Below are 25,070 nucleotides of genomic sequence, written 5' to 3' on the forward strand. Positions count from 1 at the left end.
CTCGAATAAACATCAGTGGTGGCCAGGCAACACTGGCCGTGAGTGTGGAGCCATGGTGGCTACAGGGAGAGATTTCTTCTGCTTGAGGAAAGGAGAAAAAAGATTAAAAAGAAATGCGTCTTGTAACATTTATGTCAGCTAAGCCACAGTAAAGTAGAGCACCTAGTAGATTTCTAACATTCCTGACTCTAGGCTCTGGCTTCTGGGCAGTATTTGTAGACCCACCCTGGGTCAGAAGGGAACCTGCTATTCTGAAGGGAAAGACACAAGCTTGGTTGGGTTTCCCACCTGCTGACTAAACAACTTTTGGGCCTTGAACAACCATCAGCAGTAGCCAGGCAATAGCTACCACAGGCCTTTGCCAACTCCTAGTACTGTTCTGGCTTCAGGTCGGACCAAGCACAGTCTCAGTGGTGGTGGCTATAGCGGTGCTTGTGTTACACCTCCTTCAACTCCAGGCAGCATAGCATGGAGGAGAGACTTCATTTGTTTGTGGGAGAGTAAGGGAAGAGAACAGAGACACTACCTGATAATACAGGAAATTCACCTGGGTCTTTCTCAAGACCAATAAGTTGGTATCTCTATGAGTCTGTAAGAGTCTGCATCATGGGGCTGGAGGTGTCCCCTAAAGCAGATACAGCTACAGTGACCAAACACTTACAACACAATACTCAATTCACTTTGAATACTTGGAAAGCCTTCTCAAGAAGGATGGGTATAAATAAGCCCACACTATGAAGATGACAATAAATATCTAACTCTTGAATGTCTAGATACAGATGAATATCTGCAAGCATCAAGACCATCCAGGAAAGCATGACCTCACCAAACAAAGTAAAAATGGCAGTAGAGACCAATCCTGCAGAGGCAGAGATCTGTGACTTTTCAGACAGAGAATTCAAAATAACTCCTTTGAGGAAGATCAATGAATTAACAGATCAATGAAAGATCAAGATAACACAGAGAAGAAATTTAGAATCCTTTTCAGATAAATTTTAAAAAGAGATTGAAATAATTTTTAAAACTCAAGCAGAAATTCTGGAGCTGAAAAATTCAACTGATATACTGAAGAATGTATCAACTGATATACTGAAGTCTCTCAACAGCAGAATTAATCAAGCAGAAAAAAATTAGTGAGCTTGAAGACAGACTATTTGAAAATATAGTCAGAAAAGGCAAAAGAAAAAAGAGTAAAAAAAAAAAAAGTAAAAAAAAAAAAAAAAAAAAGAGTAAAAAGAAGCAGACCAGGTGCAGTGGCTCACACCTGTAATCCTAGCACTTTGGGAGGCCAAGACAGGTGGATCACCTGAGGTCAGAAGCTCGAGACCAGCCTGGCCAACATGGCGAAGCCCCACCTCTACTAAAAAAATACAAAAATTAGCCGGGTGAGGTGGTGTAATCCCAGCTACATGGGAGCCTGAGGCAGGAGAATCACTTGAACCAGGGAGGCAGAGGTTGCAGTGAACTGAGATCACGCCACTGCACTCCAGCTTAGGCAACAAGAGTGAAACTCCATCTCAAAAAAAAAAAAAAAAAAAAAAAGAAAAGAAAAAGAAGGAAGTATGCCTATAAGATTTAGAATATAGCCTCAAAATGGCAAATCTAAGGGTTATTGGCCTTAAGACAGAGACACCCAGAGAGAGAGAGAGAGATCAGGGTACAAAGTTAATTCAAAGGGACATTAACGGAAAACTTTTGAAACCAAGGAAAAGGTATCAATATTCAAGTACCAGAATAATACAGAACACGAAGCAGATTTAATCGAAATTAGACAACTTCAAGACATTTAATAATCAAATTCTCAAAAGTCAAGAATAAAGAAAAAAGATCCTAAAAGCATCAAGAGAAAAGAAAATAACATACAAAGGAGCTCCAATATGTCCGGCAGCAGAGTTCTCAGTGGAAACCCTACAGACCAAGAGAGAGTGATATGGCACTAATATGCTGAAAGAAAACAATGTTTACTAAAGTGCTGAAAGAAAACAACTTTCATTATAGGATCCTAAAGCTTTTATCCAGTGAAAATATTCTTCAAATATGAAGGAGAAATAAAGATTTTCCCAGACAAACAAAAGCTTAGGGTTTTCATCACCATCAGACCTGTCCTACAAGAAGTGCTAAAAGGAGTTCTTCAATCTGAAATGAAAGGATGTTAATGAGCAGTAAGAAATCATCTGAAGCTATAAAGCTCACTGGTAATAGTAAGTACACAAACAAATCCAGAATATGATAACACTGTAATTGTGGTTTGTAAATAACTCATATCTTGAGTAAGAAGACTAAAGGATGAACCTATCAAAAATAATAACCACAACAACTTTTCAAGACGTAGCATAATAAGATATAAATAGAAACAGAAAAAGTTAAAAATGGAAGGATGTTGTTAAAATGTAGAGTTTTATTAGTTTTCTATTTGCTTGTTTGCTAGTTTGTTTATGCGATCTGTTAAGCTGCCATCAATTTAAAATAATGGGTTATAAGATAATATTTGCAAGCCTCATGGTAACCTCAAATTTAAAAACCTACAAGAGATACATAAAAAAATAAAAAGCAAGAAATTAAAACATACCACCAGAGAAAATCATCTTTGGAACAAGAAGGACAAGAATAAAGGAATGAAGGGAAGAAAGGGGGAAAAACAAAAACAAAAACAAAAAAAACCATAAAGCAGCAAAATGGCAGGAGTAAGTCCTTACTTATCAATAATAACATTGAATGCAAATGGACTAAACTCCCTAATCAAAAGACAGAGTAACTGAATGGATAAAAAATGAGACCCAATTATTTTCTGCCTACAAGAAACACACTACACCTATAAAGACACAAATAAACTGAAAAAAAGACATTCCAGGCAAACAGAAACCAAAAAAGAGCAGGAGTAGCTATATTTATATCAGACAAAATAGATTTCCAGACAAAAATCATAAAAAGAGACAAAGAAGGTCATTATATAATGATAAAGGGGTCAATTCAACAAGAGGATATAACAAATACAAATATACATGCATCCAACACTGGAGCACCCAGCTATATAAAGTGAATATTATTAGAACTAAAGAGAGATAGATCCCAGTACAATAATAGCTAGAGATTTCAACATCTCAGTTTCAGCATTGGACAGATGATCTGGACAGAAAGTCAACAAAGAAACCCCAGTCTTAATTTGCACTGTAGACCAAATGGGCCTAATAGATATTTACAGAACATTTCATCCAATGACTGCAGAATGCATAATCTTCCCCTCAACACATAGGAAATTATCGAAAATAGAGCATATATTAGACCACAAAATAAATCTTTAAAAGTTCAAAAAAACTAAAATTATATCATTTCCTCTCTGACCGTATTGGAGTAAAACTAGAAATCAATAACAAGAGAAACTTTAGAAACTATTCAAACACATGGAAATTAAACAACATGCTCCTAAATGACTCAAGGGTCAATAAAAAAATTAAGAAGGAAATTAAAAACCTTTTTGAAACAAATGAAAATGGAAACACAAGATACCAAAACCTATGGGATATAGCAAAAGTAGTATTAAGAGGAAAATTTATAACAATAAGTGCCTAAATTAAAAAAAGTAGAAAAACTTCGAATAAGCAATCTAATGATGCATCTTAGTGAAGTAGAAAAGCAAGAGCAAACGAATCCAAAATTAGCAGAAGAAAAGAAATAATAAAGATCAGAGGGCTGGGTGGGGTGGCTCACGCCTGTAATCCTAGCACTTTGGGAGGCCGAGGTGTGTGGATCATGAGGTCAGGAGTTCAAGTCCAGCCTGGCCAGCATAGTGAAACCTCATCTCTACTAAAAATACAAAAATTAGCTGGGCATGGCAGAGGGCGCCTGTAATCCCAGCTACTCGGGAGGATGAGGCAGGAGAATCACTTGAACCCGGGACGTGGAGGTTGCAGTGAGCTGAGATCACGCCACTGCACTCCAGCTTGGGGAACAGAGTGAGAATTCATCTCAAAAAAAAAAAAAAAAAAATCAGATAACAAATTAATGAAATTGAAATGAAAAAAAATGCAAAATATCAAAGGAACAAAAGGTTTTTTTAAAAGATAAAATTGACAAACTTTTAGACAGCCTAATTAAGAAAAAAAGACCCAAATAAACAAGATCAGAGATTAAAAAGGAGACACTATGCAGGACACCATGACTCATGCTCGTAATCCCAGCACTTTGGGAGGCCAAGGAAGGCAGATCACTTGAGCTCAGAAGTCCTGGACCGGCCCAGGAAACATGGTGAAACCATGTCTCAACTAAAAATCCAAAAATTAGCTGGGTGCAGTGACACATGCCTGTAGTCCTAGCTACTTGGGGGACTGAGGCAAGAGGATTACTTGAGCCTGGGAGGACAAGCCTGCAGTGAACCATGTTCGTGCCACTACACTCCAACCTGGGCAACAACGTGAGACCCTGCCTCAGGGGGAAAAAAAACAAAAAAGAAAAAGTAGACATTATAAGTTATACCACAGAAATTCAAAGGATGACTAGAGACTACTATGAGTAACTATATGTCAATAAATTGGAAAACCTAAAAGAAATGGATAAATTCCTAGACACCCACAACCTACCAAGAGTGAACCATGAAGAAATTCAAAACCTGAACAGACAAATAATAAGTAACAAGATCAAGGCCATAATAAAAACTCACCTAGGTAAGAAAAGCCTGAAACCTGATGGCTTCACTGCTGAATTTTACCAAACGTTTAAGGAAGAACTAATACCAATCCAACTCAAACTATTCTGAAAAATAAAGGAGGAGAGAATACTTTCAAACTCATTGTATGAAGCCAGTATTACCCTGATACCAAAACCAAAGACACATTAAGAAAAGAAAATTACAGGCCAATATCTCCAATGAACATTGATGCAAAAATCCTCAATTAAATTCTAGCAAACTGGTTTCAACAACACATTAAAAAGATTACTCATCATAAGCAAGTGGAATTTATCCCAGACATGCAAGAATGGCTCAACATGCATAAATCAATCAATGTGATACATTATATCAACAGAATGAAGGACAAAACCATATGATCATTTCAATTGACGCTCAAAAAGCACTTGATAAAATTCCACATCTCTTCATGATGAAAACCTCAAAAAACTAGGTATAGAAGGGACATACTTTAACAAAATAAAAGCCATATACAATAGACCCACAGCTAGTATCATATTAAATGAGGGGAAACTCAAAGTCTTTCCTCTAAGATCTGAAACAGGAAAAGGATGCCCACTTTCACCATTGTTATTCAACATAGTACTAGAAGTTCTAGTTAGAGGAATCAGACAAGAGAAAGGGCATCCAAATTGTAAAGGAACAAGTCAAATCATCCTTGTTTGCAGATATGTGAGCTTACATTTGGAAAAACCTAAGACTCCACCAAAAAATGATTAGAACGGATAAACAAATTTAGTAAAGTCAGAAGATACAAAACTAACAGAAAAATCAGTAACATTTGTATATGTCAACAGCAAATAATCTGAAAAATAAATCAAGAAAGTAATCCCATATACAGTAGCTGCAAATAAAATAAAATACCTAGAAATAAACTTAATTAAAGAAGTGAAAGCTCTCTATAATATACAAGTGAATGATCTCTATAGTGATATAAATCATTGGTGGAAGAAATTGAAGATGACACTAAAAAATGGAAAGAAACGCCATGTTCATGGATTGGAAGAATCGATATTGTTAAAATGTCCATACTACCCAAAGCAATCTACAGAGACAATGTAATGCCTATCAAAATATCAATGACATTCTTCACAGAAATTTTAAAAAGTCCCAAAATTTATGTGGAACCACAGAAGGCCCAGAATAACCAAAGTCATCCTGAGCAAAAGGGAAAAACTGAGAATCACATTACCTGACTTCAAGTTATACTACAGAGCTGTAGTAACCAAAACGGCATGGTACTGGCATAAAAACAGACACACAGACCAATGGAACAGCATAGAGAACCCAGAAATAAATTTATATATCTACAGTAAGTTCATTTTCAACAAACTTTCCAAGGCTATACATTGTGTACAGGACAGTCTCTTCAATGAAAGGTACTGGGAAAACTGTATATTCATATGCAGAAGAATGAAGCTAACTCCCATCTCTTGCCATATACAAAAATCAAATTAAAATGGATTAAGGACTTAAATCTAAGGCCTCAAAGTATGAAACTACTAAAAAGAAAACATTGGGGAAACTCCAGGACATTGTTCTGGGCAAAGATTTCTTGAGTAATAACCCACAAGCACAAGCAACAAAAGCAAAAATGGACAAATGGAATCACATCAAGTTTAAAAGCTATTTACAGAAAAGGAAACAATCAACGAAGTGAAGAGACAACCCATTAAAGTGGGAGAAAATGTTTGCAAACTATTCACTTGATAAGTGATAACCAGAATATGTAAGGAACTCAACCAAATCAAAAAGAAAAAAATCTAATAATCTGATTTTAAAATGGGCAAATCAGGCCGGGTGCGGTGGTTCATGCCTGTAATCCCAGCACTTGAGAGGCCAAGGCAGGAGGATCACTTGAGGTCAGGAGTTTGAGACTAGCCTGGCCAACACGGTGAAAACCTGTCTCTACCAAAAATCAAGAAAGTTAGCTGGGCATTGTGGTGCACACCTGTAATCCCAGCTACTCAGGAGGCTGAAGCACAAGAATCTCTTGAACCCAGGAGGCAGAGGTTTCAGTGAGCTGCGAATGTGCCACAGCACTGCAGCCTGGGTGATAGTGAGACCCTGCTTCAAAAAAAAAAAAAAAAAAAAAGGCAAATGATCTGAATGAACTTTTTTCTCAAACAGAGACAAGCAAATGGCAAACAGGTATATGAAAAGATGCTAAACATCATTAATCATCAGAGAGATGCAAATCAAAACTGTAATGAAATATTATCTCACTCCAGTTAAAATGGCTTTTACCCAAAAGACAGGCAATAAGAAATGGTGGTGAGGATGTAGAGAAAAGGGAACCCTTGTACACTGTATTTGGGAATGTAAATTAGTACAATCACTATGGAGAACAGTTTTAGAGGTTCCTCAAAAAACTAACGGTAGAACTATGGAACTACCATATGATCCAGCAATCCCATTGCTAGGTATATACCCCAAAGAAAAGAAATCTGTATATCAAAGAGATATCTGCACTATCATATTTATTGTAGCACTAATCACAATAGCCAAAATTTGGAAACAACCCAAGTGCCCATTAACAGATGAACAGCTGCAGAAAATGTGGTACGTATACACAGTGGAGTACTATTCACCCATAAAAAAGAATGGGAGTCCACCATTTGCAACAACATGGCTGGAACTGGAGAACATTATGTTAAGTGAAATCAGTGAGTTACAGAAAGACAAACTTCACATGTTCTCACTTATTTGTTGGAGTAAAAAATTAAAACAAGTAAACTCATGGAAATAGAGAGTAGAATGATGGTTACCAGAGGCTGAGAAGAGTAGTACAGAGGAGGTGGAAATGAGGATGGTTAATAAGCATAAAAACATAGTTAGATAGAATAAGTAAGATCTAGTATCTGATAGCACAACAGGGTGACTACAGTCAACAATAATTTATTCTATATTTACAAGTAACTAAAAGACTATAATTGGAATTTTGTAACACAAAGAAAGGATAAATGCTTGAGGCGATGGATAGCCCATTTACCCTGAAGATTATTACACACTGCATGCCTGTCTGTACCAAAATATCACATATATCCCAGAAATATATATACCTACTATATACCCATAAAATTAAAAATTAAAAAAGAAAAGGAGCAGAGCACAAATCTATTTTACACTATGTCTCGGTTTTGCTCATGCATATATGTCCAATAAAGAGTAAAAGGAACAATAACAGTAATAAGAATGATAACAGTTGTTCTTATCCATTTTTTTTTCTTTTTCCATTACTGTGTTTTCTAAATTTTCTCAGAAAATGATTTTTATAATCAAGGGAAAAGCAAATAAATATCAAAATAAATAACACTAAATACACTAGAAAGTCCTAGCTTTCATTAAAATTTCAAAACCCCAATACACAAACCAGCAGTATCCTATGATTACCACCTCTATTGCTTAGTTCTGGAAGAAAACATGTTCAAGAGATGAGTCAGGTGAATATATTCTATTACCAGTTTGCATTTCAGCCCCTAATTCTTCTCCTACTCCAGTCAGTCCAACTTTTACTCAACTTTCAAGGTTAAGTATTAAGTCAGTAACCTACAAACCATTTTACCAGACTGGCACAGTGAGATGGAAGAGTGCAAATCTTACTAGCAAAAAATGGGAATTGTCCATCAATAGAGGACTGGTTAAATAGATGATAGACTATTACTGACATAAAAATAATATTGCATTCTCATATGTACTGATATAAAATGATCCGTAAGTCATAATTTCAAGAGAAAAACAAATTTGTAAAACAGAATTTAAGCATATGAAACTCTATATCTAGCTTGTCATCTCTCTCTATATAAATATATATACATTTACATATGTGTTACAAAGCATACACAAAAATGCATAGAACATTTTGAAAGGATATTTCTCAAATAGTTACTAGTTTCTGAGGATAGAAGCAAGATTTTAATGTGCATGTGTATGTGTTAAAAGAAGACTTGAACATTTTACATTTCTGAATTTTAAAAATTATTTACAATGGAATTGTATTATGTTTCATTTGTATAATTATAAATACTTTTAAAAGCAAAAAGGAAATGCATTTGAAAAGGATAAATGCCTCACAAATTCATAGAAAACTAGAAAATGAAAAAAGAGTAAAAAAGAAAAGGGATATGGAAACGAGAAGCCAGGTATAAAAAGAGACAGTACTCATTCATTTAAAAAATTACTTATTGGGGCCGGGCGTGGTGGCTCACACCTGTAATCCCAGCCCTTTGGGAGGCCGAGGTGGGTGGATTATGAGGTCAGGAATTTGAGACCAGCCTGACCAACATGGTGAAACCTCGTCTCTACTAAAAATACAAGAATTAGCCAGGTGTGGAGGCGCACACTTGTAAGCCCAGCTACTCAGGAGGCTGAGGCAGGAGAATCGCATGAACCTGGGAGGCAGAGGTTGCAGTGAACTGAGATCACACCACTGCACTACACCCTGGGTGACAGAGTCAGACTCCATTAAAAAAAAAAAAAATTACTTATTGAGTGCCTTTATTAAGGCAGTTGAAATATGCTAAGATGAATCCACCTACCTCGTCTTTCTAACCTGAATGACTTCTTTCTTTTAGATTAAATAATTTGCTTATCTTCTCCTTTGGAGTCTTAAATTGTCCTCTGACCCATACCTTTTTCCTTTTAATGGTCATGTTTTGCTGTCAGAAATTTTCAATATTATTTGCAGCTAAACCTAAATCTCTCCATCTGGACTAGGCAAAATCAAAACTTAGAGTCTATTAACTGTCCTCAGTCCTAGACTGTGGCTACTGCAGAGATTTGTGAATTGCTAATATGTTAGATTGTTTCTGCCTTTTCCCCTGGACAGCCACCTATCTGGGAAAGGGTGTCATTTGTGTGCTTTTCCCTGTGTCTCTCTTCCTTCCTCTGAACTCTAAGTTGTCCCTGGGCACATAGCAATTTCTCCCAGTGGAGGGAGTTGTAAAAGTCCCTGGATCTTTTTCTTTTTCTTTTTTTTTTTTGTTTGAGCTGGAGTCTTGCCCTGTTGTCCAGACTGGAGTGTAGTAGTGTCATCCTAGCTCACGGAAGCCTTGAACTCCTGGGCTCAAGTTATCCTCCCTCTTCAGCCTCCTTAGTAGCTGGAACTACAGGCATGTGCCACCACGCCCAGTGGTTCTTGGGTCTTTTGGACTGGAAAAAAGTGGTTTCCAGGCTGAATCCAGCCTCTATGGATTATTTGTTTCCCACTCTTAAATCCTCACCCAAGCTTTGGCTGCTCAGGACTTTACCAGCTAATAATTCCATGACCACTTCTGCATGGACAACACAAAAATAGCCAATCAGCTCTTCAAATTTTCTGCCATTGTCACACATCTGATCAAGGAGAGCTGTGACATCTACAGAATTTTTGGCATATGCCTCCTCCTCATCACCCTCTTTTAGCATACTCTCCTTAGCTCTCAGGCAGCCTGTGATCTTTTAGTAGGTTGGCAATAGCTATCGCTTGTTTGGTTTGCCTATCATACTTTCTCATCCTTCTTCTTCAGGTAATACCACTCCTGATTTTTGTGTAAGTGTTCCCTTTCTCTTGTTGTTCTGGTGGGACTTCCCTCTCTTCATGTGCAGCAATGGTGATACGACACAAGCAGGGCAGTCAGTCTTATTTGAAATTTGTGTATGGCCACATGTAAAAGAAGTCCTTTTTGTGTGTGGGCTCATGGCTAGGACACCCCTAAGCCATTTTCTCCACCATGTGATACAGCCCATGTGTGGAATGAAACCAAGAAGAAACAAACAGAAATGGGTGATGGAGGGAGACAGAACAAATCCTAATGTCAAGAAGTCCCTCTCTATAGGCCCTGAGGCGTGGTTCCTGCAGCTTACATTTCAGTCCTGCGAGTTTCCCCAATACCCTTCCCAGATAACAAAGCCAATACATTTCCTTTCCACCCTTAAACTGGTTTGGATTAGGTGCCTGTCTCCTGTGACCTAAGAGCCCTGATTAATACAGCCATCTGCTACTGAGCTGCTCCATCATTGCCTGTCCTCTCTGCAGAGTCCCATTTTCAGATGATTCTATATCACTCTCTTCCACCCCTTCCATGGTTGGCCCTATCTCTTCTACTGCCCTTTCTCAGGCTCTACTCCCCTCTTTTCAAAGTTGGCGGTTGGTTGGTGGGGGGCTACGATAATGGCAGTTGGTACAAGTTTCCTTCTAGGGAGGAATACGTAATTGTCGAGAAGATGAACTTTCAGGATCTGGATGAAGGAGAACAGGCAGATAACAGGGAGAAAGTATGTCTATTGCTCTCAGGCTGAAGAGGTAGGGAGAATGGTTGGTGGGGGTGTTAAGGAATGTCCTATGAAATAATAGAAAATTGTTCAGTTCGTGATGGGAACAGTTATTGGACTCTGCTGCAGTTATTGGACTCACAAAATGCTTGCATATGAATGACATTTGTGTGGAAACTACTAAAAGGGCTAGACATTCTGTAATCCGGAAGCACATGTGGGTGGATGGCAGTAGAGAGTGAACTCAGGGAATCTGCAGAAATATTGGGTAATACCTGCATATGTATGCAGATTTAAGATTCAAAACAAGTATTACCCAATATTTCTGCAGATTCCCTGAGTTCATTCTCTCTACTGCCAGCAAAGTGTGAGAAACCCCTGACAGCTTCCTTAAAAAAAAAATACCTTGTTAAATTTTACTTCAACAATCTTGTAAAAGGCTGTGTCTTGGTGTCAGTTTGAATTTGTTCCTGGGACAAGTTCTCTAAAACAGTAACTACTTTTGTTAACATGTGAAAGCAGGCTGTTAGGACTAATCTCGTCAGCAAAGAAAACCGTAGTATTTATATGACAAATAAATCCTTAATGGCATCTGGAAACCTAAGGCAACAGAAGCCGTTTGATTCTCTCCAAAGTGGCACACGGCCAGGAAATTCACTATAAGATAAGCTCATATGTTTCAGGCTGCTGGATTGGTGGGCACCGGGTGTCTGCTGGCTCTTAAGCTACCATCATGTGAAGGAAAAACAAGAAAGGGCTAAGGTAGAGGCTCATGAAAAGTGGCCCTTTATCTCAGTACAGCTACTGCTAAGAGGGGAAAGACTGAGGTCCAGGTAATCTCCACTGCTCTATAAAATCTGGGTCTTTACTCCACAAAACAAACAAACAACAAAAAATCCACAATGCTGAGTAGTGAACAGACAAGACCCTAGGAATTGAGTCCAGTGAGTGAGAACAAAGGGTTAAATGCTTCTCTTTGGAATGTAAGGAGAAAAGAGAAATGGGGCAAAATAATTTGGGATCATAAAAATTTAGTGAGAATGAATGAAGAAAAGGTCAAATTTTGGTTTCTATCCTTAAACCTTGGTTGAAAGATTTGGTACAGTTTGGTAATACTTGATAGCTATTTTTATATGCAGGTCTGTCTTTTTTATTTACTCCAAAACTTCCGATTCAAGCAAACCACATCCATGGCAAAAGATTCCTGTTTCTCCAGGAGCTTGACCAAACCATGACTGGTTTCCTGGTGTCACGAGACCTTCAGTTTAAGCAACATAGCTTTAGAGGAAATAACCTTTCTGGCATTAAATTAGCAACCTAAAAATACGGCAATGATGGTATGCTATACTCCCACTTGCAGACATCTTTGGTCTTTTCCGGTTTTTCTAACAACTCTTTTTTTTTTTTAAGACAGGGTCTCACTGTCATACTGTTACCCAGGCTGGAGTACAGCAGTGTGATCATGGCTCACCGTAGAGTTGAATTCCTGGGCTTCAGCGACCCTCCTGCCTAAGCCTGCAGTGTAGCTGGGACTACAGGCTCATGCCATCATGCCCAGGTAATTACTTTTTTTTTTTTTTGTAGAGATGGAGTCTTGCTTCATTGCCCTGGCTGGTCTTGAACTCTTGGCCTTAAGCAATCCTCCTGCTTCCATCTCCCAAAGTGATGGTGATACAGACAGGAGAGAGGGAAATACTGGGCAGAAGAGGGTGGTTCCCTGGCAAAGGCCCCACCCTCAAGCCTGGATACCCAAGGTTCTAAATGAGAATAGATATTCCTGCTTCGTACCCAAAAAGTTGCTTTTTGACCCACCATGCCCCCTAACGCGCATCCATATAAACCTCAGGCTCCAGAAGCTGACCAGCAAGCCAGCAGACCAGCAGATGGATGGAGGAATGACGCGGCAGAAAAAGGGACAAGAGGAGGAACATCTGAACACCAAAAGGAATTAGGCTGGGGGCAGTCTGAAAGGAGACTGGTCGCCAGGTGGCCCAACCCCAGGGGAGGATCATTTTCCCACTCTATCCCTGCTTCTGGCTCCCCATTTATCCTGCTGAAAGTCACCCCCATCTCCACCTCCACCACTCAATAAAACTTCGCATTCATCCTTCGAGTTCGTGCATGACCCTATTTTTCCGGAAGGCTGGACAAAAGCCCGGGAACAGAAAGCTGTCACTCTGGCCCTCTGCCCTTGCAGAAAGGCAGAGGGTCCATTGAGCTGATTAACACTCAAGCCATCTGTGGAAGGCAAAGCTGAAAGAGCTTTGTAACACTGGGGTTGCAGGCAACCACCTCTAGACTCTACTGTGGGGCTGGAGCCCAAAGCGCTCTTCCGCTCTTCCGGCTATACACCTGCTGATCTGCATGCTCCGCCTCTTGCAAGAGGTTTGAGCAGCAGGGTAAATGAACAGGCAAGCCACACTCCTGTTGCACATCCTGTGAAAGGAATCAGGGACTGGTTTCAATGGAATTACAGACATGAGCCACTGTGTCTGACTCATTTATCTTAAATTTAAGGGGATAACAATGCGGGGAGTTGGAATCTAGAGGAACCACAATAACTTTGATTTCTAGCTGTGAGGAAGAACATGCCTGTTTCCCAAGTGACCATCCTCCCAGCACTGTGATATCTGTGAGATCAAGGGCTCCAGAGATTATAGAGACAGCATTTGGAGAGTGTCAGCGTCCAGGTTGACAGCTGGACATTTCCTGCTAATGTGTTCTAGGGAGAGTTAGCCTCTGCCATCCCCTGCATGGCCAACATAAATGAATAGGGTCTGCTCCAGATATGAATTACTTTTCAATTTAGCATGGGGAGTCAGGCAGGTTTACTGGTAAGTGAATGTGGGAGTTTTAGATAGTAAAATATCATAAATAAAGGCAGTAGAGAGGAGTAGAAAGAGCATGGATGGGCTTTGGAATTAGATAGCCCTGAGCTTAAATCTTGCCTTCACCACTACTAGCAGTTATATATAATTTGTTGAAAGGAGACACAAAATTCTTGGAACGAAAGTCCTAAAAATTCGTTCTTCTGTTAATTTTTAGAATCTTGCAGCTCTTCCCCTGCACTGATTCATTGCAATCATTTCACTCTGGCAAGTATTTACTGTCTATACAAACCATTTGGCTATCAGTAGATGCTGTTGCATGATCTCGATATATTTATCATATGTAGTATTTTTTTTTCTTTTCCCATGATTAGAAAATAAGCTAAGTAAGAGCAGAAAGAGGAGACTATGTCTTACACCTCTTTGTATCCTCTTCAGTGAAGAAACGTCCTTTACTCTTGGGACTCTATTGACCGTTCCTGGATATTTACCATCTCTGGACTGCAACACTAAACACCAGTAATACCTGCCAGTCATGGTGACCAGTTCCCACCCCTCAAATACCCTTACACATTTCCAAAGGTTTCATAAGGATGGTACAAACTTTGGTTGAAAATCACTACAGTGCCCAATATATAGTAAATATATATTTGCTTAGCATACATGGTTGTTTTGTTAGTTTCAGAGAAAAATTTCTGTCTGAAATTTATTTTTTTAAACAAAAATGCTTACGAAATTGGTTCATTTGACACCATTTCAATCCTAGTTCCACCTATTGTTTTTCACACCTATTGTGGGTGAAAAGGTCTGTATGTCTATGTTGCAGGTTGCTTTCCCTGAGGTCTGAGGAAGATATTAGTGTGCAGGAAGTTTATTAGGGAATGCTTTTTTGGATCAACAATAGTGGAAGGAAAAAAAAAGGAAGTAAGATTAAGCAGAAGAAGTTGGACTGTATTGCAGTTTCATCAAAAGCCTGAACTAAGCCCAAAAATAGCTCTGAAACTGAAATGGCCCTTCAGAGTTGTACCAAGCTGGAACAAGGGGACGAGATGTTACTATTCCCTGTCAATCAGTGATTGGGTGTAGACTATTTTAGAAATAGGGCATGAGCTGGCATGAGGCAACTCTCTTCAGCAGAAGGCAGGCATGTAAGAGAGCTGCAAGCTGAGGGCTGTCTGTGGGCAATGCTCCCAGAGGCTGGTGGAGTAAATAAGTTTATCAGTCCTGAAGGGGTATGTTGGAGTGTGCATCATCACAGCATGTACTACAGTATGTATCAGTTTATCTGCACACAAATGAGACCTCAAATGGCTGTAATCAAAAAAAGTTAAAAACTAGTTACTCTTCTACATAAAATAAAAGTCAAAAGAGAGTTAGCTCCAAATAATATGAAGGTTCTGTTACTAAAAAATAAACAAACAAAAATACCAGGGGAATAGATGCTGTGGTCTGAATGTTTGTTCCCGCCTCATATTCATGTGCTGGAATTCTAACCCCCAAGGTGGTGGTATAGGATGTGGGGCATTTGGAAGGTGGTTAGGTCATATGGATGGAGTGCTTATGGATGGGATTAGTGCCCTTATACAAGAGACCCTGGAGAGCTAGCTATGTAATGGTCCCTTCTGCAGTGTGAGGTTTCAGTGAAACATTTCTGCCCATGAAGGAAGCAGACTCTCACCAGAACCCAGCTGTGCTAGCAAACTGATCTTGGACATTCTGGCCTGTTATAAAAATAGACAGTAGAATGGTATTGTAAGAAATAAATCTCTGTTGTTTATAAGTCACCCTGTCCATGATTATTTGTAATAGCAGCCTGAACAGAACAAGACAATGGGTATCAGACAACGGATATTAGAGGGCAGCAATGTCTATGAAGTTTTATGGTAACATATCAACTTTCTGTGTATATATGTATAATGTTCATAAAATGTTAGTTTTAAGGCCTCTCTCAGAATTTCTCACACTTGCAGAAAATCTCAGCAGTACAGGAACAGACTTTTAAAAAATTGCTGGTTTTTCCATCTCTGCTTGTTTTTATTTCCCATTTTATTATTTGGATAAAGCTTGGTTATAATTAATTTCTTAAAAACCTTTATTTAAATTGACAAATTAAAATCATATGTATTAATTGTATACTTTTAAAAATATATGTGTACATTGTGGAATGGCAAACTCAAGCTAATTTATATACACATTACCTCACATATCTTGTCTTTGTGGTGAGAACACTTAAAATGTACTCTCTTGGCAATAGTTGAGAATACAATGAATTGTTCGTAACTATAGTCACTACATTGTACAATAGATCTCTTGAACTTACTCCTCTTGTGTAACTGAAATTTTGTACCCTCTGACCAATATCTCCCCAGCCTTCACCATCCCCTGCCCCAACCCCTGGTAACCTCTATTCTACTGTATATTTTCATGAGTTAAACTTTTTTAGATTCCTCATATAAGTGAGATTGTATAGTATTTGTGTTTCTGTGCCTGGTTTGTTTCACTTAGCATAATGTCCTCCAGCATTCCAGTGTGTGTGTGTGTGTGTGTGTGTATTAATATATATGTATACCACATTTTCTTCATTCATTCATTGATGATATTTAAATTTATTCCATATCTTGTCTTGGCTATTGAAAATACTGCTGCAATGAACTTGGAAATGCAGATATCTCTATGACATACTGATTTCATTTCCTATTATATATACCCAGTAGTGGGATTGCTGGATCACATGGTAGTTCTACTTTTAATTTTTGATGAACGTCTATACTGTTTTCCATAATGCCTGTACCAATTTTCATTCCCACTAACAGTGTGCAAGGATTCCCTTTTCTCCATATCCTTGACAACATTTATTATCTTCTGTCTCTTTTTTTTTTTTTTTTTTTTTTTTTTGAGACAGAGTCTCGCTTTATCGCCCAGGCTGGAGTTCAGTGCCGCAATCTCGGCTCGCTGCAAGCTATGCCTCCTGGGTTCACGCCATTCTCCTGCCTCAGCCTCCCGAGTAGCTGGGACTACAGGTGCCTGCCACCATGCCCGGCTAATTTTTTTGTATTTTTTTAGTAGAGACAGGGTTTCACCATGTTAGCCAGGATGGTCTCGATCTTCTGCCTCTTTTTTTAAGACAGTGTCTTCCTCTGTTGCCCTAGCTGAAGTGCAGTGGCATGCTCATAGCTTGCTTTGGCCTTGACCTCCCTAGCTCAAGCAATCCTCCCACATCAGCCTTCTGAGTAGCTGGGATTGCAGGTGTGCACCACCACGCTTGGTTAATTTTTATATTTTTTGTACAGATGGGGTTTCACCATGTTGCCTAGGTTGGTCTTGAACTCTTGGGCTCAAATGATCTGCCCATCTCTGCCTCCCAAAGTGCTATAATTACAGGCCTGAGCCACCATGCCTGGCTTCTTTGACTTTTTGATAATAGTCATTCTAACAATAGTCATTCTAACAGATATCTAGATAATAGATATCTAACAAGATATCTCCTTATGGTTTTAATGTTCATTTCCCTAATGATTAGTAATTTTGAGCATGTTTTCCATATACCTGTTGGCCATCAGTATGTCTTATTTTTTATTTAATTTATAAAGAAAAGGAGTTTATTTGGTTTGTGGTTCTACAGGCTATTGGTTCATGGCAGCCAGCAACTACTTGGCTTCTGGTGAGACCCAGGAAGCTTTTACTCATGGCAGGAGATGAAGAGGGAACAGGCATGTCGCATGGTGAGAGCAAGAGCAAGAGAGAGAAGAGGAGGTGCCAGGCTCCTTTAAATAACCAGATCTTGTGTGAACTCATCACTGCACTCACAACACCAAGGCATTCAAGTGGGATCCATGACCCAAACACCTCCCACTAGGCCCCACCTCCAACACTGGAAATCACATTTCACATGAAACTTGGAGGGGACAAACATCCAAACTATACCATTTACCTCTGCCCCCTCCCCCAAATCTTATGTCCTTCTCGCATTGCAGAACACAATTCTCCCTTCCCAACAGTCTCCAAAATTCTTAACTGATTCCAGCATCAATTCAAAGTCTAAAGTCCAAAGTTTCATCTGCGACTCAAGGCAAGTTTCTTTGACTTATGAGCCTGTAAGATCAATATAAGTTATTTACATTCAAGATACAATGGTGGCACAGGCAATGGGTAAACATTCCCGTTCCAAAAGGAAGAAATTGGCCAAAAGAAAGGGGCAACAGATCCCACACAAGTCTGAAACTCAGCAGGGCAGACGTTAAATCTTAAAGCTCTAGAAGAATCCTTGACTCCATATCCCACATCCTGGGCACACTGGTGCAAGCTGGGGGCTCTCAAGGCCTTGTGGCTTTGCAGGATGCAGCCCTCATGACTGCTCTCACTGTTGAAGTTCAATGCCTTCAGCTTTTCCAGGCTCAGGGTGAATGCTGCCAGTGGCTCAACCAATCTGGGGTCTGGAGGATTGTGGCCCCATTCCCACAACTCCACTGGGCAGTGCCCTAGTGGGCACTCTGTGTGTGGGCTGCAACTCCACAGTTCCCCCCAGCACTGTCCTAGTAGAGTCTCTCTGTGGGGATTCTTCCCTGTGGTAGTCTTCTCTGCCCACCACAGAGGACACCCAGACTTTCCCATACATCCTCTGAAATCTAAATAGAAGCTGTCATGCCCCCTTCACTTTTTTATTCTGTGTACCTGCAGGATGAATACCACAGGGACCACCAAGACTAACAGCTTGTGTCCTCCTGAGCAGCAGCCTGAGTTTTACCTTGGGCTCTTTAATGGTTGTAGCTGGAACAGCTAGAATATAGGGAGCAATGTTCTGAGGCTGAGCAGGGCAGCAATCCTGAGGCCTGGCCTCTGTAATCATTCTTTACTCCTTGGCCTCTGGGCCTGTGATGGGAAGGGCTACCCTGAAGATTTCTAAAATGCCTTTTCCCCATTGTCTTGACTATTAGCACTTGGCTCCTGTTTAGTCATGCAAATCTGTCTAGTAAGTGATTGCTGTACAGTGCTCTTGAATTTCTCTCCTGAAAATCTTTCCTTTTCTACCACATGTCCAGGTTGCAATTTTTTTGCAAACTTTTACACTAAGCTTCCTTTTTAATAATAAGTTCCAACTTTAAGTCATTCTTTTACTCCCACATCTGCTCATAGATGCAGCCATGCCAACTCTTGAACACTTTGCTATTTAGAAATTTCTTTCACCAGATACTTCAGGGCATCAATCTTAAGCTCAGCCTTCCACAGATCCCTAGGGATTTACAATGCAGCCAAATTCTTTGCTTAGGTGTAACAAGGGTGACTTTTGCTTTAGTCTCCAATAAGTTCCTAATTTCCGTCTGTGATGTCCTCAGCCTGGGCTTCACTGTCCATGTTTCTGTCAGCATTTTGGTCACAATCATTTAACAAGTCTCTGAGAAGTTCCAAACTTTCCCGTTTTCTTCTGAACCCTCCAAACTCTTTCAACCTATGCCCATTACCCAGTTCCAAAGCTACTCCCACATTTTCAGATATCTTTATAGCGATACTCTACTCCTTAGTACCAATTTTATGTGTTGCTATAAAGAAAATACCTGAGGCTGGGTAATTTATAAAGAAAAGAAGTTTATTTGGTTTATGGTTCCACAGGTTGTACAAGCATGGGACCAGCATCTGCTCAGCTTTTGGTGAGACCCACACAACTTTTACTCATGGCAGAAGGCCATGTAAAGGGGGAGTAGGCCCCTTTAAAGGGTGAGAAGACCATGTAAATGGGGAGAGGGCCCCATGTAGAGGGGGAGAAAGTCATATAAAGGGGGAGCAGAAGGTCATGTAAAGGGGGAGCAGGTGTGTCACATGGCAAGAGTGGGAGCAAGATCCATTTGTATGTCTTCTTTTAATCAGGTTATTTCTTTTCTTAGTATTGATTTGTTTGAGTTCATTATATATTTTGGATAGTAACCCTTTATCAGATCTAGGGTTGCAAATATTTCCTCTTATTCTGCAGATTGTCTGTTCACTCTGTTGAATATTTCACCGGCTGTGCAAGAAAACAATTCTTGTTTTTAGTTAGATGTAATCTCATGTGTCTATTTTTGCCTTGCAATTAATGTTTGAATTGTGTACTTTTTGCTTGATAGCTTACAATCTTGATAAATGCTGTAACCATATCTATTTTGTTCATGCCTGCACCTGCAGCATCTAGTTCAAGGCCTGGAATGTAGTAGGAATTCAGTTAATGTTATTGGAAATAATTAATATGGAGTAGCATATATCTGCATGAGTCATTAATAACACTAATAGCTAACATTTATCAACTGTTAATATGGGCTTGGTGTCACAACTATCATCTCTTAATCTTCACAACAATTTTATTAGGTAAGTACTGTTGTTATCCTATTTTATACTGAGGAAACTAAGGCTCAGAAAGATTAGTAACTTTGACATTATGAGTCAACTCATAACTTTTATTGCTTTTTCTAGCTTGATGGCACTGTCTAGAATCTTCAGTATAATGTTGAGTAAAGGTGGTGAGAGTGGACATCCTTACCTTATTCTTGATCTTTGGTGGAAAACATTCAAACTTTCACCATAATGTAAAATATTGGCGGTAGGCTCTATTTCTAGTTTGCCAACAGTTTTTGTCATGGTGTTGAATTTATTAAATGTTTTTCTGCATCTCTTGGTATGATTATGCAGTTTTTCTTTTTTTAAGTAACACCAAAATTGAGAAATTAATTTTTAATACCACTTTTCAATAACACCAAAATCCATGAAATACTTATGAATAAATTTTGTTTAAATTTATGTTGAAGATCTATACCCTAACAACTACAGAACATTCCAGAGATATATTTAAGATCTAAATACACAGAGAGATATACCATGTTTAGGGATTAGAAGTTTAAATATTAAGATTCTCAAATGGATTTATAGATTCAATGCAGTCCCAATAAAAATCCAAGCAGGCTTGATAAGTTGATTCTAAAATTTTGCCAATGGACAAGCAGTGGCTCACGCCATGGGAGGCCAAGGTGGGTGGATTGCTTGCACTTAGGAGTTTAAGACCAGCCTGGGCAACGTGGTGTAAAATCGTCTCTACAAAAACTTAAAAAACAATAGCCAGGTGCAGTGGTGTGCACCTGTAGTTCCGGCTGAGGTGGAAGGATGGCTTGATCATCAGAAGTAGAGGCTGCAATGAGCTGAGATCATGCCACTGCACTCTAGCCTGGGCAACAGAACCAGACTCTATGTCAAATAAATAAAATAAAAGTAAATAAATAAAAGAAAAAAATAAAGTAAAAAATTGCGGTAACTTAAAGGACCAGATCCAAAAAGCAAAGTCAAGACCCCAAACTCTGTGCAATTGCTTCCTTTTTAGAAAACTGAATTCCTCAGGGAGAAGGAGAATCATACCTTCCAGTGACCACAAGGATACTGGAACCTAACTTGACTCTCCATTTCTCAGTGGTAGTCCCAGACTTGTTCTTACTGGTATCATCAAAAATAGAGCACTCTATGATGCCTTCAAAGTCCTGTTGCAAAGCAGACTTCAAATGTTCATCCAATCAAGGTTCAGCATTGTGCACCAGGAGAATAATATACATGTGGACCTGTGGTCTGGGCATGGCCTCAGGCCACTCCAACTAGTTTTTCTTTATCAGTCTGTTAATGTGATACATCACATTCATTGCTTTTCAATATTAAGCTAACCTTACATTCCTGGAATAAATTCCATTTGGTGATAGTGTATTATTCTTTTCTATATTGTTGGATTTGATATGGTAAAACCTGTTAAGGATTTTTACATCTTGTTTATGAGACATGTTAGTCTGTAGTTTATACATATGTAAACTACATATATACATGTATACATATACAAACTTACATATATATGTATATATATAGTATCTGTATCTTATTTTGTTATCAGAAAATTGCTGGCCACATAGAATAAGTTGGGAAGTGTTTCCTGCCTTTTATTTATTGAAAGAGTTTGTGTAGAATTAGTATAATTTCTTCCTTAAGTACTTGGTAGAGTTCACAAATAAAGCCATTTAAACCAGAAGATTTGTTTTAGAAAAGTTTTTAACTGCAAATACAATTCCTTTTTTTGCAAATTGACAAATTATAGTTGTATGTATTTATGATGTACAAAGTGATGTTATGGTTTAATAATATAATGTGAAATAATTAAATCAAGCTATTAACATATTCATTACCTCAAATACTCATCATTGTTGTGAAAACATTTATAATTTCTTTAATAAAGGGCTATTTAGGTTATCTATTTCCTCTTGAGTGAGCTTTGGTAGTTTGTATCTTCCAGGGAATCTGCCCATTTAATCAAAACTGTGAAATTCGTTGCCATAAAAGTTGCATATAAGATTTCCTTTGTTATCCTTTTAAAAACTGTAGGATCTGTAGTTATGTTCCCTCTCAATTTCTCTTTTTTTGAGATAGGGTCTCACTCAGTTACCCAGGCTAGAGTGCTCACTGCAATCTTTGGCTCCCTAGCTCAAATGATTTTCCCACCTCAGCCTCCTTCAGAGCTGGAACCACTGACACATGCCGCTATGCCCTGGCTAATTTTTTTTTTTTTTTTTTTTTTAGAGATGGGGTTTCACCATGTTGCCCAGGCTGGTCTCAAACTCCTGAGCTCAAGCAATCTGCCAGTCTCGGCCTCCCAAAGTGCTAAGATTACAGGCATGAGACACTGTGCCTGTCCCCCTCTCACTTTCTTAATATTAATAATTTATATCTTCTTTTTTATTCCTGATCACTGAAGCTTAAAATTTATCAATTTTATTAAACTTCCCAAAGAGCTATCTTTTTGTCTCATTGATTTTCTCTACTGTTCTGTTTTTTATTTCATTGATTTTAGTCTTATCTTCATTATTTTCTTTTTCTGCATTTTTGAGAGGAGGTTATTTGCTCTTTTTTATCTTGTCTCTTAAGTGAAAGCTTGGATAATTAATTCAAGATCTTCTTTTCTAATATAGGCCTTCAATGCTAAATTTTTTAGTTTAGGTGTATCTCACAATTGTTGATATTTTGTGTTTTCTTTTAGATTCATTTAAAAATGTATGCTAATATCCACTGTGACTTACTCTGCGTTCCATTATTTGATTATTTAGAAGTGTGTTGTTTAATTTTGAAATATTTGGGAAATTTGAAGGTATTATTCTGTCATTAATTTCTAATTTAATGTTATAATGGTTAAAGAACAATAATGTGGTTTGGATCTGTATCACCATCGAAATCTCATGTTGGAGGTGGGGCCTGGTGGGAGGTGACTGAATCACCGGGGCAGTTTCTCATGGTTTCACACCATCTTCTTTGGTGTTGGCAAGAGTGGGTTATCACGAGATCTGGTTGTTTAAAAGTGTGTAGCATCTCCTCTCCCTGACACTTTCTTCTGCTCCAGCTGTGTGAAGTGCCAGCTTCCCCTTTGCCTTCCACCATGGCTGACTGAAGCTGAGCAGATGCTGCCATACTTCCTGTACAGCCTGTGGAACAGCGAGTCAATTAAACCTCTTTTCTTTATAAATTACCAGCCTCAGACATTTCTTTATAGCAATGCAAGAATGGATGAATACAAACATACTTTGTATAATTTCAATCCTTTTAAATTTGTGGAGATTTATTTTATGACCCGTAGGTAGTCTCTCTTGGTAAACATTCCACGTGTATGTGAAAAGAATGTGTATTCTGCATTCTTGGATGTAAAGTCAGTTGGTCAACTTTGTTGATAGTGTTATTTAAGTCTTCTATATCTTTACTGGTATCTTTCTATCTGCCCTTTCAGTTACTGAAATCTCCAACAATAATCATCAATTTATTTATTTCTCCTTACTGTTGTTTTATGTGTTACTAGGTACATACATATTTGAGATTGTTATGTCTTCTCAATAAACTGAAGACTTCATTTTTATGAAATGAACTTTATACATAGTGATATTTTTGGCACTGAAACATTTTTTGATATTAATATAGTTTATTTAGATTTCTTTTGATTAATGTGTACATGAAATATTGTTTTCCATTTTCATGTAGCCGGTGTCTTTATTTTTATTTCTATTTTTTTGAGACAGGGTTTCATTCCTGTCACCTAGGCTGGAGTGCAATGAAGGGATCTCAGCTCACTGTAACCTCTGCCTCCCAGGCTCAAGTGATTCTCTTGCCTTAGCCTCCCCCGTAGCTGGGACTACAGGCACCTGCCACCGTGCCTGGCTAATTTTTGTATTTTTTTTGTAGAGATGGGGTTTCACCATGTCGTCCAGGGTGGGTTCAAACTCCTGAGCTCAAGCGATCTGCCCACCTCAGCCTCCCAAAGTGCTGAGATTACAGGTACGAGCCACCATGCTGGGCACCTGTGTCTTTATATTTAATGCTTCTTTCAGACAGCATGTAGTTATATCTTGATTTTTAAAATTCAAACTTGATTTTCTCCATTTCTTATTTGGAGTTGGACCATTTTATTTAATATAATTATTGATACTGAGGGGTTTATATTTGTCAGAGGGCTATTAATTTTTTATTTGTCCTATCTGTTTTTTGTTCCATTTAGTTATCTCTTTTTTTTAACCTTAGGTTGGATTAATTTAATATCCTTTTTTAAGCACTCCATTTTATTTCCACTTTTGGCTTATTAAGTCTACTTGTTTTAGTTATTGGCTTAGGATTGACAACAAACATTTTTAGATAATTACAATATACCTTCAAACAATATTACACTATTCAAGTGTAGCATAAGAATCTTGTGAGAGCATACTTCCATTTCCCTGCCATGCTTTTCGTGCTATTTTTGTCATATAACTTACCTCTACACATATTTTAAGCTATACATTTTGATTATAAAATTTATAATATACCTTCTTGTTATATAATTTGTAATACATACAGTAAATATTATCTACATAGGTTATAGACTGTGCATTATTACACATTTATAAGATAATTATTTATAATTGTTATATACAATTTACCTCTACATATAGTATAAGCTATGTATTATTATTACTTTGTGTTAAGACGTTTCTTTTTAAGAGATTAAGAATGAGAAAAAAATGTATATTTATTCACATGTTTACCATTTCTGATGCTCCTCATTTCATTGTTTCAGTGCAGATTTTCATCTGGAGTCATTTTTCTTTTGTCTGAAGCAATTCCGTTAATATTTTTTGTATTTTTTTTTTAGTGACAAGTTTTTTCAGCTTTTTTGTGTGGGAAAGTCTTTATTTCTTCCTAATTTTAAAAGATCTTTTTTGTTGAGTATAGAATTCTAGACTCACGGGGTCTTTTTTTTTTGGTGTACTTTAAAGATTGTTTTTCATCAATGCCATGAG

At 38.2% G+C, this 25,070-nt stretch overlaps 1 long non-coding RNA gene across 1 annotated transcript in view; it reads left to right on the forward strand.

Annotated features, from left to right (window-relative positions):
• LOC105490912 (uncharacterized) overlaps positions 1–14,541 on the forward strand; it is an 82,942-nt gene extending 68,401 nt beyond the window's left edge. Inside the window, exons 4-5 of the long non-coding RNA XR_011623682.1 lie at positions 12,347–12,494; positions 12,783–14,541. This is a non-coding gene — a long non-coding RNA (uncharacterized lncRNA). The remainder of the gene's footprint in view (positions 1–12,346; positions 12,495–12,782) is intronic.
• Positions 14,542–25,070: the final 10,529 nt, after the last annotated feature.

This window comes from Macaca nemestrina, chromosome 5, assembly GCF_043159975.1.
Source record: "Macaca nemestrina isolate mMacNem1 chromosome 5, mMacNem.hap1, whole genome shotgun sequence".
NCBI classification, from domain to species: domain Eukaryota; kingdom Metazoa; phylum Chordata; class Mammalia; order Primates; family Cercopithecidae; genus Macaca; species Macaca nemestrina.